This window comes from Cricetulus griseus, chromosome 2 (genome assembly GCF_003668045.3).
Source record: "Cricetulus griseus strain 17A/GY chromosome 2, alternate assembly CriGri-PICRH-1.0, whole genome shotgun sequence".
Taxonomy (NCBI): Eukaryota; Metazoa; Chordata; class Mammalia; order Rodentia; family Cricetidae; genus Cricetulus; species Cricetulus griseus.
Genome location: NC_048595.1, coordinates 701,990 through 721,835, shown reverse-complemented (window position 1 = coordinate 721,835; position 19,846 = coordinate 701,990). Strand labels below are relative to the sequence as shown.

At 45.5% G+C, this 19,846-nt stretch overlaps 1 protein-coding gene across 4 annotated transcripts in view; it reads left to right on the top strand.

The window, feature by feature from the left end:
- The first annotated feature begins 5,728 nt into the window (after positions 1–5,728).
- Positions 5,729–19,846, top strand: part of LOC100773575 (solute carrier family 35 member E2A) — a 31,677-nt gene continuing 17,559 nt past the window's right edge. Inside the window, exons 1-2 of one of the 4 annotated variants that reach the window (XM_027398557.2) lie at positions 5,731–6,062; positions 19,383–19,550. The gene's annotated coding sequence lies outside the window, so the exon portion shown is untranslated. Of the gene's footprint in view, positions 6,063–14,078; positions 14,140–19,382; positions 19,551–19,846 lie in introns of those variants that run through there. The other 3 variants (XM_035439341.1, XM_027398556.2, XM_027398558.2) reach the window with 3 other exon arrangements.

Sequence of the window (19,846 nt, the reverse complement as noted above, 5' to 3'; positions counted from 1 at the left end):
GGTTTTCCTTTAAACCCACCTTCAGCCACAGCTACACAGAGAAATCCTGTCTTGAAAAAAAAAATCAAAAAAGTAATTTGTGATCTGAGAGTGAATATTAGTAATTAAATTGGAATAATGGGTATGGTGGTCCACGCCTATAATCCTAGCACTGGGAGGTTGGAGACAGGAGGATCAGGAGTTCAAAATCATCTTCAGCTATATAGCAAGTTGAAGACAAGAGCCACTTTCCAAAACAACTTTAAAAGAAACTTGTGATTGTCTATGGGAGACATCTACGAGGTGAAATCTGTATTAGCTGGCAAATTAAAACCAATGAAACTGACACATCTTTTGGATTAACTGCTTTTCAAATTCTGATGCTGTAGAAAGACACAAATACATCTGTCTGATTTCCTGACATAGTTTGACCACAATGACAGGGTAGTGAGGGGCATTGGAGAGTTAGGCTGTGCTCAGTACTGAGACCAAATGAGAACAGACCCAAGTCAATCCCATCACATACCCTCCTTGAGGGCTGCTTCATGGTTTAGGTCAGAAGTCTTACCCCTGGGAAACTGCCTGCTTCCTAATGCTTTGAGGTCAGCAGCCTGGCCTCTTAGAACATTACCTGAGGCACAGCTTCATTCCTTCCCTGATGTCTTACTCCAAGAGCAATCCTGTCACCTGTGCAGAGGGAAGGCTGCAAGATACTGAGACAACCCAAAATGATGGGGGAGGGGAACGACACACACACCAACTAAGTCAATACTTGAGCAGGCTGGGAGGAGAGTGCTTACCTAATATGCAAGAAGACCTAGCTTGGCGCTGGAGAGATGGCTCAGCGGTTAAGAGCCTGCTCTTCCAAAGATCCTGAGTTCAATTCCCAGCAACCACATGGTGGCTCACAGCCATCTGCAATGAGATTTGGTGCCCTCTTCTGGCCTACAGGCATATATGCAAGCCAAACACTGTACACATAATAAATAAATAAATATTAAAAAAAAAAAAGAAGAAGAAGACCTAGCTTCCTTCCCCAGAACTGTGTAAATCAGAAATGGTGCCCCAAACCTGTAATCCTAGCACTTAAGAGATTTGGGTAGGAAAATCAGTAATTGAAGGTCACCCTTAGCTACAAAAGAAGATTGAGGCTAGCTGGGCAGTGTGTACATGCCTTTAACCTCAGGCTCGGGAGACAGAGCCAGGTGAATCTCAGTGAGTTTAAAGCCAGCCTGGTCTACAAAACGAGTTCAAGGACTGCCAGGACTGTTATACAGAGAAACTCTGTGGAGGAGGGGCGGGGAGGAGGTAGGAGGAGGTTATAGAAGAAGGAGGAAGAGGAGGAGGAGGAGGAGGAGGAGGGGGAGGAGGAGGAGGAGGAGGAAAGACTGAGGCTAGTCTAGTCTGGCTACATGAGACCCAACCTGGACTTAAAACAAGTATACATATAGATAAGCATTCTACCCTGAACTATATTTCCAGCCTTGTTTTTACTTTTTATTTGTCACTAAGTTTCCCAGATTGGCCTTGAACTCACTCTGTGGGCCAGGCAAGCCTTACACTTGTGATCCTCCTGCCTCAGCCACCCAAGTTGCTGAGATTACAGTCCTGGGCCACCAAGCCCGGCTAAAGAAATTTAAAATAAAAACATTAAGATCTTCTTCATAGTCAAATTATTGAAAAGGTTTAAAACAAACATTTTTGTTTTGTTTTGTTTTTGGTAAGGTAAGAGTCTATGTCTGAGCCAGGCATTGGTGGCACATGCCTTTAATCCCAGCACTTGGAAGGCAGAGACAGGTGAATCTCTGTGAGTTCTAGGCCAGCCTGGTCTACAGAAAGAGTTCCACGACAATCTCCAAAGCAATACAGAGAAACCCTATCTCGAAAAAACAAAAAAACAACAACAAAAAAAGAATCATTTCACTTCCTCCTTTCACTTAAATTTTAAGATATAATTTTAATATTTTTGATTATGTGTACATATATGTGGGGAATGTACATTTGTGTTCAGGTGTCTTATTCATTTACTGGTGGTGTGTGTGTGTGTAAATCAATCGGGGCAATTTTCAGTGATCAATTTTTCTTCCTGTCTTGTCAGTCCAAAGGATCAAACTCAGGTTGTCAGGCTTGGCAGTGTCTTTACCCACTGAGCCATCTCACCAACTACTACTCTACCACTTTTTGTTTCTGTTTTTTCAATACAGGTTTCTTTGTGTAACAGCCCTGGTTGTCCTGGAACTCACTCTGTAGACCAGACTGATTTTGAATTTACAGAGATCTGCTGGCCTCTGCTTCCTGAGTGCTGGGGTTACAGGTGTGTGCCACCACTGCCCAGCTGTCTGCCACTCTTTTAAAAAATGTAATTTATGTATTTTACATCCTGACTGCAGTTTCCTCCCATCCTCTCGTCCCCTTCCCTCTTCTCTCCCCCTCTCCCAATCCACTCATCCTCTGTGTTCACAAAAGGGCAGACCTACCATGGATATCAACAAAGCATGGCGTATCAAGTTGTAGTAAGACGAATTACTTCCCCTTGTGTTGAGGCTGGGCAAAGCAACCCAGTATGATGAATAGGGTCTCAAAAGCCAGCAAGAGTCAGAGACAGACCCCTGCTCCTGCTCCCTGCTCCCACATCATTTAGGAGTCCACAAGAAGACCGAATTACGGGGTGGGGGGGTAGGGGGGAGGCGCTAGGTCAGTTCCATGCAGGTTCCCTGGCATCTCCTTTTTTTTTTTTTAAGAGACAAGATTGGTGTAGAACTGATGATCCTCCTGTCTCAGTCTTCTGAGTGATGGGATTAGGGTTACAAGTGTGTGCCACCTCAGCCACTATATACACTTTGGCCTTTTTCTTTAGGACAGAATCTCTATATATAGCCCCGGATGCCCTGGAATTTACTCTGTAGATCAGTCTCTACTCAGACTCACAGAGATCCACCTCCTCTGCCTCCACTGTGTGGTGGGTAACCACCAGAGAAGACTGCTTGGATATGGGTTTAAGCCAATAGAAAGTCTTTATTAGCTGGCCTTCGACCTCACTGGGTGTTCTGGATTACAGTGTAGCATCAAGCCTTTCTCAATGTGGGATTTTAAGCACAAAAACCATATTCTGGGTTGACATACTTCAGTTAACAAGAATAGTCCACCAGAAATGGAACGACAGAAGCCCAAAAGCAAAATTAGTACATTTAGAGGCTTTCCCATTACTGTGGACCATGATGGATGAGGTCTTTGTTTTTGTTTTGGGAGGTGGTGGTTGGTGTTCATGTGTTGAGATTTATGTACTAAATGGTACTTCGGTAGGAAAAAAAGGCCAGCCAAAGAAATACACCCTGAGTAGAGCCAAAGACACACATTTGGCCCTATAATCAGAGTCAGTGAAAGAAATATGCCCTGGCCCTGAAATTAGAGCCAAAAGGCTAAAAAGGGCCAGTGAAAGAAACACGCTTTGGCCCTGAAACCAGAGCCAAATCTGCCCCCACCAACTAAGCAGAAAGCCAACCAATCACTGAGCAGCGAAAACAAACCAATCCCTGAGCAGAAAACCAACCAGTCCCTGAGCACGAGATCTATCCAACCTGAGCTCAAGGGATTGAAATCTGACCAATCTCCACCTGGAAATCTTCTCCCTGGAAAAACTCCACCCCTAAGAAGCCCTATATAAACACTGTGCCTGTTCACCTTGCCGCTGTCTTCTTCTACCCTGGCAGAGGTAGCCACTCTCCTAGATTCTTCTCTCCCAATAAATCTCTTGGATAAGGTTTGGGTGAGTGGATTTTACCAGGGAAACCTTCCCCTCCAAACAAGCAACTTCGCTGGGGAAGCCCTCCCCTGTTGGAGCAGAGCTATTACATTGGGGAAACCTTTCCCTGGAGCAGGGCTGTAAATTACTAAGTTTACTATAACTGTAGGAGAAACTGTGGCCAGCTTACCCAAACCAAAATCGCCCTGCCCTGAGTGCCCAGGCTAGCCCGCATGAGCATGTGCTGTAGGTCTTCCTCTGCTGGTGGAGACACCTGACCCAGAGAAACCAATGAGGAAAGGACATGCAGCAGAGTCAGCAGCCTGAGCCAATAGGACTTCGGGAGGGCGTACAAAGGCAGGTCTTTCTTTCTTCCTTCTTCCTTCCTCCCCCCCCTCCCAGGCTTTCTCTGTGTAGCTTTGGAGCCTATCCTCCCTATGGAGACCAGGCTGACCTCAAATTCAGAGATCCACCTGCCTCTGCCTCTCGAGTGCTGGGATTAAAGGCATGCGCCACCAACGACCGGTGAGGCAGGTCTTATTCTTAATAAATGAGTCTGCAGTATGTTCTGCTACTCACTGACTTCCAGTACCTGAGTCGTTGGCAGTGTATCTTCTCACCCCTCCCTCAAGGGTGTCTGAGTAGGGTAACCCACAATACTGTGACCTGTGGTATTCACTGGCTCCCGGATTGCCAGGGCACTTTTCCTTAAGAGCTGTAACACTTAGTATTCCTTGGATCCCAACTGCCTGGAACTATTTCCATCTGAGCTGCTATGCTTACAATTTCCATCATAGAGTCAATTTGCTAAGGTCTGAGAACTATTAAATTCTGGGGCCCTGTTACAAATGCTGAAATTAAAGGTGCACACCACTACGCCCAGCCCTTAGCCTTCTTGTAGAGATCAAGTTATACCTGTTACTCTGTGTATTAGTTACTTACTATTCTATTGCCAGGAAGAAAGGCCATGATCAAGGAGAGTTATCAAAGGAAGCATTTCATTAGGGGCTTACTTATGCCAATTTGCACTATACAATTGAAATGAAGCAGTGTTCTCCCCTAAAAAATGCTGGAGATACCCTATGCCCCGAAGTATCAGTTATTCAGCCAAGATTTAATTCTTCCCGTGAAAACAAAGAGGCACGTCTTCTCAGTCATAAGCCAGTTTGCTTTCATCTTTAGTAAGTGGAGAAATTGCATGTATACCCAAGAACTGATTTTTGTTTGTTTGTTGCCGCAGGGTCTCACTGCACAACCCTGGTTGTCCTGGAACTCACTAAGTAGGTCAGTCTGGCCTCTCCTTCCCAATAAAGAATTGTTCTTCAGGCAAATTTAGGGTTAATTATCAGTACATATTTGCTTTGCATATATATGGAAAGGGTTTTCCAGTGGAAAAGGTTTAAGAAGCATCACTTTAACTTACTCTGAATAAGATTTGAAGGAGACCTTCAAACCTTACTGACTTTCAACCAAGAAAAAGCGGATGAAGGTTTGATAACAAGTACAGTTTGGAGGGCAGATCTCCAGCTGAGGAAGAACCTTTCCGTGATACAGACTCCGGGAAGGCTTCCGGCAGCCAGTTGCCAATCCCAGCGCTCAAACGCCAAATCCAGCATCCTGTGGCCTGAAGGCGGAACCTCGTGACTCGGCATTATCCAAGATTCCGACGGTACGGTGCTGGGGGGTTGTTCCGTGTGTGCGTTAGTAAGCGCTTTTGTCTTCGTTCCGCATCACCGGCCCTGGAGTGGTGGAACGTTCGTTGCCAACGGGAGGCCACAAGGGGGTGCGGCAGTGCAACAGTAACGCGCCTCCGCCCCGCGGTCGGCAGCCGAACAGAACGGAAGGTGCCGACGGCCCGACGCCGGCTCTGGCGGGCCGCGGTGGGACGGCCCGGAAGGTGCCAATGTGTGCCTGCAGGGGGCGCTGCTTAGCGGCTCGTCCGCACTGGCGCGCCGGAATTACTGAGGCACCGGCTTCCGCCGTGGCTAATCGTCCGCCGCAGCTTCCTTGTGGTGTCACGTCCGGTTCCCTCCCGCCCCCCTCTGTGCGTCCCACCTCTAAACCTTTTTGTGCCCTGCGGGCGGGCCGCCAGGGGGTGTGTGGCCCTCGCCCTCGGCTCCGGGCCGGCTCGCCTCAGTGTGAAGCTGCTCGGCCCCGGAGTCGGCGGCGCCGTCCGTGGGAGTGGGCGGAAGGCACGGGATAGACTCACTCCAGGGCTGTCCCTCAGAACTGAGCCCCACCAGGGACTGGGGTCACCCCGCCCTGCAGTCAGCCCTGGTCACATTAGGGACCGTTGGCACCGGGCGCCCGGGTGGCGGACTTCGCAGGGCTGGACGCACAGGTAGGGTGGAGACCGGTGGGCACCGGCGGGACCGCGGGCGGGCATGTGGCCGCGCTAGGCTTCGGGAAGCAGGCGCCGCCCCCGTGGCCAGTGCGGGCACCCTGTCATCTCCCGGCGTCTCCTGACTGGCTCCGGAAGCGTGGTATTGTGTGCCGTGGGATGGGCGACGCAGCCAGGGCCCCAGCTGCAACTTTATTTTAGCGAGATGGCGTTTTTTGTTTGTTTTTTTCTCAACTGGCACTTTTTCCCGGCATAAAACGACAGTTTGGCTGCAGCTGGAATCCTTGAAACGCGCAGAAAGAATAAAGCAAAAGGAAAACGCGGTTTAGATGTGGATTCCTTGTTCAATGGATTTTGTTGTTGTTGTTGACTCCCGCCCCCCCCCATTGGGATAAACGTAATTTACTAAAAATAAACTTGAAAATATTTTGTTGCTGCTGTTGTTGTTTTCCTTTGAGACGAGGTCTTAGGGGTAGCCCAGGCTGGACTTGAACTTGTGACAACCTCCCACCCACACCCCGCCTCAGACTCCTAGAATTACGGGACTGTACTATCACTATCGCTGGCTACAAAGCACGTTTGAAAAGAGAATGAAAAAATTTTAAATAGAAAAAAAAAGGCCCGTTAAGTGAGGAGACAGGAAGGCTTTTTTTTTTTTTTTTTTTTTTTTTTTTTTTTTTTTTTTTTTTTTTTGGTTTTTCGAGATAGGGTTTCTCTGTGTAGCCTTGGAGCCTATCCTGCCACTCGCTCAGGAGACCTCTGACTCCCGAGTGCTGGGATTAAAGGCGTGCACCACCAACACCCGGCGAGACAGGAAGGCTTTTTAAAGTGATTCTTTTCCAGTGTAGATAAATTAGAAGAAGGAAAGACAGAGAACAGCATAAAGGACCTGTCTGCCACATGGAGCTTTTGTGGCTGGTAATGTGGATGCCCTCAACTATTTGTGCCTTTCATCTGATCATGATAGAAATCTGATGTGTTTTCTCTAAATCACCACTGACCAATCCAGATGTCCTGGCCAGGTATTTGAGAATATCCTCAGCTCTCTGTTTCAGAACAGACATTCCATTCCTTCTACACCTATTCTCCCCTTCTTTGTCCCTCTGGCTTGTGCTGGGCTTTAGGCATGCTAGGCTAGGCTTCTACCGGTGAGCTACATACTCGTCTCAGGACAGACTTTTTAATTTTGTGTGTGAGTACACACATACCATGCATATATGTGGAGGTGGATTGGCAGAAAGTCTCTTTACCCCCTGAGCCATCACTTTAGACCAAGAACAGACATTTCTTAACCTGGGATCCATGGAACTAGAATTTGGAAAAAAAACATTGAATAAAGTGAAAATGACATCTTGAGCCAGGCATGGTGGTGTATACCTGTGATTCCAGCATTCTGGAGGCTGGTATGGGAAGTGACACATTCAAGGCCATCCTGGGCTACCACTCAAGATCCTGTCTCAAAAAAAAAAAAAAAAGAAAAAGAAAAAAAATTGCCTGCTAAGCTCAGGCAAGGGACTGTTGGTTCTTGTAGCTTTGACTTCATGTCTTTGCTGCTGGTCTTGAGCACCGTGTGGCTAGTTTTCCTTTCAGCTCTGTATCCATATGTTTGACAACCTGGAATAGAAGCTCACAAGCCAGGTCTTACCAGCAAGGGAGTCTTTTTGTTAGGTTTTTTTTTTTTTTTTTTTTTTTTTTTTTTAGATTTATGTAATTATCACGTATACAGTGTTCTGCCTACATGCCAGAAGAGGGCACCGGATTGAATTGTAGATGGTTGTGAGCCACCATGTGGTTGCTGGAAAGTGAACCCTGGAAGAGCAGTCAGTGCTCTTAACCTCTGAGCCCTCTCTCCAGCCCTGTTGGTTTGTTTTGATTTTTTCAAGACGGGGTTTCTCTGTGTAGCCCTGGTTATTCTGAAACTCATAGATCCACCTGCCTCTGCCTTCTGAGTACTGGGATGAAAGGTGTGTGCCATTACTGCCTGGCCAGCAAGAGAGTCTTGATAAGCCAGTGGAAGGGAAGTTATAGCTTAGGTTTTTTTATCTGTTCTCTTGAATGTACTTTATATAATCTGAGAGGGGCATGATGATTCAGACCTTTACAGCCAGTGGTAGGATAGGATGGGTCTTGTTCTGCATACCACAAGATAAGTTAAGCAGTGCCAGCTGGCTCCCAGGCCAGTTCTTAAATGCAAGTAGCTTGTTGCCAGATCTCTGCTGACCTTGAATTCTTGTAGACCCAAGACTTTCTTATCTCTGTAATTGATGTGGACTGTGGACTGGGCAAACATAACTGACTGCCAGGACTAAAGCTGTGTAGCCCTTGGTTCATCTGTAAAACCAGACTCGGGCCCCCAAATGTCTTTTCTGCTTCTCCAGGAGCTTGTCCATGTAGTATTATAATAGCCAAAAAATAATGTTTAATTTTTTAAATTTTATTTTATATGTATGAATGTTTGCTTCCTGTGTTTGTCTCTGAACCTTGTGCATGCCTGTTGCCCTCTGAGACAAGAAAAGGGCATTGGATCCCCTGAAACTGGAGTTACAGATGGTTATAAGCCACAGTGTGAGTGCTGGGAACCAAACCAGGGCCCTCTACAAGATCAGCCAGTGTTCTTAACCACTGAGCCATCTCTCCAGCTCCAAATATTCTTCTAATTCTACCATTTTTATAATGATCAGGGAGCCCACAGCCTACTTTATCCTAGTGACACCATGCTGCTTGTTCTATCCCTATTCCCTCTGGATGGGCAACTGTCGTTTGTGCTTTTCTTAGGGTCAAGGGGAAATAGTTTATTGAGCACTAAATGGGAGCAGTGAGCTGTGCAGTAACTGGAGTGCTGCCTGCCTGCATCTGATAACTGTCTTCTCTACGATTCTGGCTTCCATTATGCATAGTATTTATTTACTGCTCAATCTGGGATTCCTGACCTTGACTTTGCAAGACAAATGGCTGATCTTTGTGCTTAGTGTTGTTCAGAGCCCTTTCAGTCTTCAACTGCCACATGGGTAACTGCACAGAAGTTTCTTCTCTTCATATGATCTTGTGATTACTATTATTATTTTTTGTTTGTTTTTTTTGAGACAGAGTTTCTATGTATTGCTTTGGAACCTGTCCTGGAACTTGCTCTGTAGACCAGGCTGGTTTCGAACTCACAGAGATCCACCTGCCTCTTGTCTCCTGAGTGCTGGGATTAAAGGTGTGTGCCACCACCGCCAGGCTATTTTTATTAATTTTAAGTTATGTGTAGGTACATGTCTTAGTTACTTTCTACTGCCAAGGCAACCTGTAAAAATAAAAAGCATTTTATTGTATTGCTTACAATTTTGGAGAGTGAGTTCATGACCATCCTGGGGAGGGTGGTGGCAGGCAGGCATGGTGCTGGAGCAGTCACTAAGAGCTTACATGTTGAGATAACCACCACGAGGCAAAGAGAGTGGATGCATAACACTAGCTGCAGTGGTGTGGGCTTTTGAAACCCACCCTCAGAGACACACTTCCTCCCATAAGGCCACACCTCCTAATACTTACCAAACAATTCCACTAACTGGGGACCAAACATTCAAGTATATGAGCTTGTGGAAGCAATTCTCATTCAAACCACCACAATCCACTCCCTGGCTCAAAAGGTTTGTAGCCATGTCATAATGCAAGATGTATTCGAACCAATTTCAAAAATCCCCATAGTCCTTTTTTTTTTCTTTTTCTTTTTTTTTTTTTGAGACAAGGTTTCTCTGTATTGCTTTGGAGGTTGTCCTGGAACTGGCTCTATAAACCAGGCTGGCCTTGAACTCACAGAGATCCACCTGCCTCTGCCTCCCAAGTGCTGGGATTAAAGGCGCCCCATAGTCTTAAGAGTTTTTAAAAGTCCAAAATATTGGCTGGGCAGTGGTGGTGTATGCCTTTAATCTCAGCACTTTGGAGGCAGAGGTAGAAGGAGCTCTGTGAATTCCAGGACAGCCAGAGCTATTACACATAAAAACCTTGTGTCAAAAAAACCAAAGGAAAGCCGGGTGGTGGTGGCACATGCCTTTAGTCCCAGCTCTGAAGGCAGATGTAAATGGATCTCTGTGAGTGAGGCCAGCCTGGTCTACAGAGCTAGTTCTAGGACAGCCAGAGATACACAAAGAAACCCTGTCTCAAAAGCCAAAAAAAAAAAAAAAATGGACAAAAAAAAGGAATCTCTTTTGAGAGTCAAAGCAATTCCCTTAATCCCCTTTCTCCCTCCCCTGCCTCTCTGTTGTCTTTTTTTTTTTTTTTTTGAGACTAGGTTTTGCTTTGTAACAGCCCTATCTGTCCTGGAACTTGCTCTGTAGACCAGGCTGGCCTCAAACTCACAAAATCTACTTCAAAGCAGTCTCTTAACTGTAATTCCCTGTAAGGTGAAAATCAAATTACATGCTTCCAACATACAATGGCACAGAATATATATTCCAAAAGGGAGGAAAGTGGAACACAGTCTGATGTCTGATGTTTGGTCCCCAGTTAGTGGAATTGTTTGGTAAGTATTAGGAGGTGTGGTCCGTGTCTGATGTCAAAAGGCTTAGATGACTCTTAAGCCATCTCCTTCCTCAATTTGCTGACTACAACAGTGTTTGTGTACATGTCCATGGGAGCACAGGTGCCCTCTGAGGCTAGAGACTGATGCCCTGCAGCTGGAGTTAGAGGTGATCATAGCTGTTCAGTGTGGGTGCTGGGGACTGAAATCTACTGACAAGTCCTGTTGAAAAGCAGCAAGCATTCTTAACATCTTAGCCATTTCTTCATCCCGACTTTATGTGTGTGAGCGTTTTGCCTGTATACATATGTGTGTGGAGTACATGTGTGCCTGGTGCCCATGGAGTTCAAAGAAGGATCCCTGGAACTGAAGTTAGGGATGATTGTGAGCCACCATGTGAGGGCTCAACCCAGGTCCTCTGAGAGAACAATTACTCTTCTGCCATGAAGCTGTCTCTTTAGCCTCTGGCCTTGATTTTGTTGATATGCTTCAGCCTCCTATTATTGCATGTTTATGACACCATGCTCCCTCTAGCTCTTTTTTCAATTTTAAACTTTATTTAAATATTATTTACTTAACCCTGTCTTGAAAAAAATTTAATTATTATGTGTGTATGCATGCCATCATGGCTTGTATGACGGTCATAGGACAACTTACAGGAGTTGATTTTCTCTGCCATGTGGATTCCTGAGATTGAACTCAGGTTATTATGCTTGGCAGCAATCCCTCCTGTTGATCTTTTGAGATCAGGTCTGGCCTTGTAGCCTCAGCCTCCTTGAGACCTGAGATTACAGACGTGTATCAACATAACGTGGCTCCTATAACTTTTCTTGGGTTTTGTTGTTTTGTTCTTTATTTGTTTTGTTGTTATTTTTGTTTGGTCTTTGTTTAACCCATCATTTAAAGTTGTTTTGTTGTTGTTTAATTTAAAGCATTTTAGGCATGCTCTCTGTAGTGCCTTTAGTCCCAGCATCTGAAAGGCAGAGACGGGTGGCTCTCTGTTCAAGACTGTCATGGAGCTAGGCAGTGGTGGTGCACGCCTTTAATTCCCAGAGCATGGGAGGCAGAGGCGGGCAGATCTGTGAGTTTGAGGCCAGCCAGGTCTATAGAGTGAGTTCCAAGACAGGCTCCAAAGCCACAGAGAAACCCTGTCTGGAAAAAACAAAAGAAAAGAAAGTAGCAACAGATATAAGTAACATTATCAAATTGGATACTCAACACTATCCAGTAGAAACTGGCTGGGGAAGATGGGGCAGTCAATTCCCAGTTAAGGTTTCTCTCTATGGATGAGCTTCCTCTGGCTGAACTTCTGGCTTCTCTTTCTGCTGGAGTCCAGCTCTGGATGAGGGCAGGGTCTGAAGATAGGTGGATGCAAGAGCTGCGATGGGAGGAATCAGACACAGGACACTGCTTCATTTCATTTTAGGAGAGATGGACAGAGAGGAGGCAAACTCCCTACAGAGATGCAGGTCCCAGCAGGGGGTGTAAAGCATAGGAGAAGGAAGGAATGAGCCAGGCCATGGTGTTCGGGAGAATCTTGCAGCCTGACTGACTAGCAGCCAGAGTGCTTCTTTATTTATACAGAATTCGGTAAGCAGGGATAGATTCATGTTTCAAAACATAAATCATATCATTTTTGTTTTGGGACATGTGTTTCACTTCCTTTTGCTCATCTTTTAGTCATCATTAATAAACTATAACAGAACAGAGTTACCATTTCCAATCATTTTCCCTCAAGTTTTGATAAACAATTACCTTTCATAACCATTTTTACTCATCAACCCCATAATTCAAATTTTAAGAATCTAGAGGCATATGACAGCCTGTTCTCAGGCTAATAGCTTTTGTGGCTGCAAGGACATTAGATCAAAAAAATCTTCAAGCCATCAGGGCATACTGCCATGTCCCAAGCATTGTATTATTAACTTTTAATCATCAGAGTGTCTAGGAAAAATCCTCAGGCCAAAGCTACTGCAGTTGCTATTCAAATTTTGGCATAATAACAATGTTTATATTTTGTATCTTTTGGGGGGGGCGGGCGAGTTTTTTGGGACAGGGTTTCTCTGTGACTTTGAAGGTTGTCCAGGAACTAGCTCTTGTAGACCAGACTGGTCTTGAACTTACAGAGATCTGCCTGCCTCTGCCTCCCAAGTGCTGGGATTAAAGGCGTGCGCCACCACCGCCCAGCTATATTTTGTATCTTTATAGAATAATTTTATCATCTTTCTACATCCTTCTTTGCCCATCAGTATAAATCACTGTGTAGGACACAGGTAACTTCAGCTAATCTAACTATGTTGCTATATATGCCACATAATTGCCTGAGTGTATAGTGGGAATAGACTTGCAGTCTGAACTGTGGCTAACTCCTCTAGCCCACCAAATCTTGTTGACCTTTTCAAGTTTACTTTGCTTTGATTATTTTGTTCCAGACTAAGTACGGGGACAGATGTTTCAAGAATGCCTGATAGTCTCATAAAGAGACCTCTGGCTTCTTCATGTGTGTCACAACCTCCAAGGCTTAAGGAAGACCTTTAAATAGATAAGGATATCTCCCTGAAGTCAGGGAATAGTATGTTCAGGACTGTCCTGGGAAAGCTTAGAAATAGCATTCCTGGGAGAAGGCATAATGATTCATAGGAAATTTACCACCAATCCAATATCCCCAAATTGTACGAATATTAAAAGTATGCAACAGGTGGAGGTGAAAACCAAAGGTGGCACAGTGGCCATCATGTGACTCAGCTTGGCTGGGTCTTAGCCGAGCAACTGTGCCGGCCTCGTGACTTCTGCTGCTCTCATCAGATATGGCTGTGCCGTCTTTCCCACCCAGACACTTTTAATAACATCTGTTAGAAGTGGTTTACCTTTTAGCTCTTTTATGGGGACACAGTGTTTTTACTCTTAGTCTGTTTTACTGTTTTCTTCTCTGTCTGTTGAGAGGAGAGCGTAGAAAATTCCCATCAAAGGGCCTTGGAGGACAGGTTGAGATCAACCTGCTTGGGTCTGAAGTGTGGGGAACACCTCTGCTGCCAGAACCAGCTTATCATTGAACTGAAACAACACATGTTAGTTTACCAATAGTGTATGTTACAACTGTTCCCATGTTAGTTTACCAATATAGTGTATGTTACAACTGTTCACATGTTAGTTTACCAATATAGTGTATGTTACAACTGTTCCCATGTTAGTTTACCAATATAGTGTATGTTACAACTGTTCACATGTTAGTTTACCAATATAGTGTATGTTACAACTGTTCACATGTTAGTTTACCAATATAGTGTATGTTACAACTGTTCACATGTTAGTTTACCAATATAGTGTATGTTACAACTGTTCACATGGGGAAATAACTGTTGATTTAATGTATCAGCCAGTGTTCTACTACTGTTTTTTAATTAATTAATTAATTATGTATGCAGTATTCTGCATGTATCCCTGCAGGCTAGAAGAGGGCACCAGATCTCATTACAGATGGTTGTGAGCCACCATGTGGTTGCTGGGAATTGAACTCAAGACCTCTGGAAGAGCAGCCAGTGCTCTCTATCTCTGAGCCATCTCTCCAGCCCAAAGGAGGTAATTATTGTTTGTTTGTTTTCTTTTGTTTTTCTTTTGTTTTGTATTTATTTATTATTATGTATACAGTGTTCTGCCTCCATGTATCCCTGCAGGCCAGAAGAGGGCACCAGATCTCATTGTAGATTGTTGTGAGCCACCATGTAGTTGCTGGGAATTGAACTCAGGACCTTTGGAAGAGCAACCAGTACTCTTAACCTCTAAGCCATCTCTCCAGCCCAATTTTTTTTTTTTTTTTTTTTTTTGGTTTTTCGAGACAGAGTTTCTCTGTGTAGCTTTAAACAGGGTTTCTCTGTGTAGCTTTAGACAGGGTTTCTCTGTGTAGCTTTAGACAGGGTTTGTCTGTGTATCTTTGGAGGTTGTCCTGGAACTCCCTCTGTAATCCAGGCTGGCCTCAAACTCACAGAGATCCTCCTGCCTCTGCCTTCCAAGTGTTGGGATTAAAGGCGTTCGTCACCAGTGGCCTCTACTACTGTTAATAGACACCATGACCTAAGTTTCTAAGCATCTCTTAGAAAACATTTAATTGGGGCTTGCCTACAGTTATAGAAGTTTAGTCCATTATCATCATGGCTGGGAGCATAGTAGCATGCAGGCAGACACAGTGCTGGAGAAGTAGCTGAGAGTTCTATATCCAGATCCACAGGCAGCAGGAAGAGAGAGACACTGTGCCTGGCTTGGGATTTGAAATGTCAAAGCTCACCTCCAGTGACACACTTTCTCCAAGAAGGCCACACCTCCTAATCCTTCTCAAGTAGTCCCACTCCCTCATGATTTAGCATTCAAATTTATGAGCCTGGGGGCCATTCTTATTCAAACCAACACAACTAATCAAGCTGAGTTCAACTTTTGTCCCTTGGGCTGGCACTTTGTTCAATATCTGGTTGTTTAACTTTGACATTTGGTTGTGAAACCATCTGCTACTTTCTCCTGGGTAAATTCATGTTTGCTTTTGGAATAAGAAAACTGTATGTGAGCAAACAGTTTGACAGGATGCAAGCCATGGTGGAGCTAAGGGAAGATCAGCAATCTGTCTCCCGGCCTTCCACCTCTTTCCCTCTAGTCCTACGGGTCTTCCTGCCTCTCCACATCTGGGGCTCCTGTAGTTACGTAGTGTAGGTCCCAAGCAGAACTCCACAGATCAGCCTTGTTGCCCTCCTCCTTCAGCTCCCCTCACTTCTCACTGAGCCTGTGACAGGGCCTCAGAGCCTCCCCACTTCATAGCCAAGACCACTCATGGCTGCCTTTGGGGCCAAGTGTCTCAGAGGAAGCTCTCAGGCAGCCACTTATCTCCTTACTTGTGTTATGGAGTTTATATCCACTGGGAAAGACCAAAGACTCAATCCAAATCCAAATTAAAATGAACTGAATTTATTCTGCTAGCAGGATGGTAAGTCAGATTAGAGGCACGTGACCTGGAAGAGAGTTAGTGGAGGGTATTTAAAGGTAGGTATCACAATTACCTCATTCTCTAAGGAATCTGCAGCTGTGCAAGGAAATTAAATAAGAAACTGTCTCATTCGTGGTCCACAATGATAAGTATGTTTTCAAAAGCTAAGCATAGGGTACAGATCAGAACCTGCATTTTAATAGTATACTCTATCATCTCCTCCATGCCTAGATGCCCAGGTCTCAGTCTGTGTGGGTTCTGTTCAAATCAGGACACCCACCCTCAAGCCTGACAAACCCAGTTTGATCCCTTAGGCCTATATAGTAAAAGGAGAAAGCCAGAGCCAGGCGTTGGTTGCGCACGCCTTTAATCCCAGCACTCGGGAGGCAGAGGCAGGCAGATCTCTGTGAGTTCGAGGCCAGCCTGGTCTCCAGAGCAAGTGCCAGGATAGGCTGCAAAGCTACAAAGAGAAACTCTGTCTCGAAAAACCAAAAAAAAAAAAAAAAAAAGCCAACTCCCTTGACTTCCACAGACATGCTGTGCACAAATGAACCCTACACACAAAACTATGTAAACAAATGTAATTTTAAAAATTAGAAAGTAGCTGCCTGGTGAAGCTCATGGATTTCTGTTGGCCGAGGCCTTGGGGGTGTCTGTGCCCTGTGCTGGCCTTCCTCACAGTGCCTTGTCAGGTCATTACTGGACAGAGCAGATGGTTTGTCAAATGCCAACTGTCACAAAGACTGTGTGTTAGGGGCAAGTGTCTACACTGGCATTTGAGGGTTCCCTGGGCTCTGCTCTAGACGTGGTGGGCAGCAGCACATATCCACTGACAGCCTGGGTCCCCCTGCCTGTTCTGCTCTAGAGTGAAAGCCCAATCCCCATGGGATTCACCCCATCCCCATGGAGCTGATGAGCAGGTGTGGGATGACAGCACATCACACATCCTGGGTGCCACAGGCATCTCTGAAGTTAGGGCTGATGAGACCCACAGCAATTCTGAGTGCACCACCAACAGAATGTGACTGGGCTCATGCACAGCCTTGTCCTGGTCATAAGGTTAAGACAGACCCAGGCACCATGACCACACTCTTATAATAAAAGAGAGCATTTAGTTGGAGCTTGCTTACAATTACGGAGGTTTAGTCCACCCATGGCAGCACACACAAGACATGGTGCTGAGGAAGTAGCTGAGAGTTCTCCATCCAGATCCTCAGGCGTCAGGAAGAGTGTGACACTGGGCCTGGCTTGGGTTTTTGAAACTTCAAAGCCCACTCCAGTGACACACTTCCTCCAATGAGGTTGCTTCTCCTAATCCTTCTCTAGTAGCACCTCTCCCTGATGACTAAACATTCAAGTCTGTGAGCCTGTGGGTCCATTCCTGTTCACCACCACAGCTAGTGAGTGAGTGGGGTGGGGGATGGAATGGACAGACGGACTGGGAAATAGTAGAAGCTTTTGAAACCTCCAAAAGTCCACACCTCCTAATCCTTTTCAAACCTTGCCCCTTCCCCCTCCCCTGAGATAGGGTTTCTCTCTTTGTAGACCAGGCTGGCCTCTAACTCACAAAGTGCTTAAAGACTGGGTCACCATGCCCGGCAGCCTTTAGTCTTTTTGATGCTTTTCTCTTGGACTTGGAATCTAGTGGTGTAGGCATATGTGGCAGAGGTCTTGTTCTGTGAGGAAAGACCAGTATTTGCTTCTCTGTGGTAGTTATTAAGCATGTTCTGTTTTGTTTGATTTTTGTCTACTTCCAAAAGATACTATATACTGTGTGAGATACCCATTGTCCACATGTCTCCATGGTACAGCTTGGCTCCTACTGAGGTGTGTCTCAGTGAAATGCCTTGTTAATCTCTCTCTCTCTCTCTCTCTCTCTCTCTCTCTCTCTCTCTCTCTCTCTCTCTCTCTCTGCGCGCGCGCGCGCGCGTGTGTGTGTGTGTGTGTGTGTGTGTGTGTGTGTGTGTGTGTTCATTCTTTTTAGGGGAGGTGGGAGCAGTGGGAGAGTTGAAACAGGTCACTACACTTCCCAAGATGGCCTCAAATTTAGGATCCTCCTGCCATAGCTTCTCCAGTGCTGGGATTACAGACTTGTACCACCATTCCTACTTACACTGACTCTTGAAAGGTCATGTCTAAACAGCTAATCTGTTTTGCATTTGCACAATCAGATAGTTCTCTGATCAGTGGAGTGAACAAAGTCCATCCATGTCTCTGTGAGGGTGGCTTCTCTCAGTGGCTCCTTGCTTGGCTGCCCCTTGAATCATCAAAGGGCATGAAACTCAATCTGAAACTTGGACTTTCTTTGAGGTTCTCTCTGCTGGGGATATCGGGACCCTTCTCTCCATCTTCTGCTTATAGATCCTGGGTCTTCATTTGAACCTAGTTGGTGGTAAGAATTTCTACTGCTTGGTACAGTCAGAAATGCTTACATGGGGAAGATGAGTCTCTATTCCTATGGCATTGGCTGTAATAACATGCACACTGGGGGTGCAAATGTTTCATGGTATTAATACCCTGCAGTGAAGACAGGAAGAACTGTATGGACAAGAAAACAGACCCTGGCTGGAGGGTCTTAGACAAGTGCAGCAGAAATGTGGGTGTAAATCTGTACAATGTCTTATAATGGTGAACACATAAACATGCCATGATGGCTGTCTCCATTCCTGAGGGCAAGCCAGCAGAGACATTTAGGGAGGATGAATAGATACTGAGTCGCTCAACCCAAGTGTTGGTTAGTAGAGGATACATGCACCATTCTATAAATAAGGAGATATTGCATGGTAATAGTGTTAAGGGATGACTTGCTATGTGAATGTGTCTGTTTAAAATTATCTTCCTGCTTAAGTTATTTTACAGGAAGTTAGTTCCAGGTTCCATGAATGTCCTAACCAGGCATGAGTGGTGAAGGCTGGGATGTTGGGCTTTGTAAGGTCTCTTGGCCCATAGATACTGGCCCCTAGGGCTCCTCGGTGGGCACACTGCCTCACCAGAGGACAAAGACCAATTGCCTGATGAAGGCTAAGTGAAATGACTGTCCTGGGAGAAAGAGATGGTTGAGCAAGAGTGAGAACATATTTGAACTCATGCTTTGTTTTGTAATATTTGTAACCTGCTGGTATTTTCTGCCAATGCTGAGAACATAGAACTTCGCTCATCTCTGTTTGTTGACCTGATGGATATTTGTTGAGTGTCACTTTGCACATTCTCTAAATTAGATTTTACTTATTGTGTATATATTGGCGGGTTGGTGGTGACATGTGTGATGGTGTGAGTTTAGATTTTATTTACTGTGTATGTGTGGGCGGGTTGGTGGTGACGTGTGCAGTGGTGTGGATGCAGAGGTCAGCAGACAACTTGCAAGAGTCAGTTATCTGTTCCACTGTGGGGAATCCCAGGATTGGCGGTATCCACTGAACCATCTTGCTGACTCTGTTGAATGTCACTCTTGCTCTGCAGATGAGGACAGTGTGGAAGCTCAGTGTTGGCTAAAGAATATATATATATATATATATATATTTTAGTTACTGTTTGTTGGTTAGTGTCCCCTGGAGGTTGGAACAGAACTGTTGGGAGTCTTGATATTGTAGATCTGACAGGGAAAGTGGAGCCCATCAGCAGGGTGGTAGATGAAGGGCTGGAGCTGCAGGCTCCAGTATAAGAGGGTATGGGGGGAGCTAGCATAGAACAGAATCTGGCTACCAAAAGCTCTGTTTGAGGGATTCTCGTAGGTTATTTAGCTCCTTCAATAAGAAGCCTAGGAGGAGTGATTGGGGGGCCCTGGGTGTCCCAAGGTGCAGACTTTGCTCCAACACCTTGGCAGTGACTTTTGTTTCTGAACTTTTTCTTCCAGATAGTAAAATGGCCACTCCATTTTCAGACTGCTCTCCTGGGCAGGAAAGGGATATGGTGGAGTATGAATTCTCTTTCCATCGTAGCACAGGACCTGGCCAGTCCTGGAGCCTAGGAGGTTCAGCTACCAGCAAGTTGTTACTAGAGCCAAACTGTGACATTGCCAATGGTGAGGAAGAAGAAAACAGCATTGAATGGAGGTCTAGCATAACAGCATCCAGAGGGCTAGAGGAGCAGTGCCACACCCATAATGGTTTGGGACACAATGCAAGGCTTCTGTGTACTGAGGGGTCATGATGGGAGAAAGAGTGATAATTTCCAGGATCAGGTGACAGCAAGGTAGTGATGAGACTTGGTAGAGCCCTGGGTAGAGAAGGATGACTACACAGGCTCTGGTATTGCACTGGGAGCAAGACAGTGCTGCAAACTCTCCCAGATGAATATGGTGTCCTCTATACTACACAG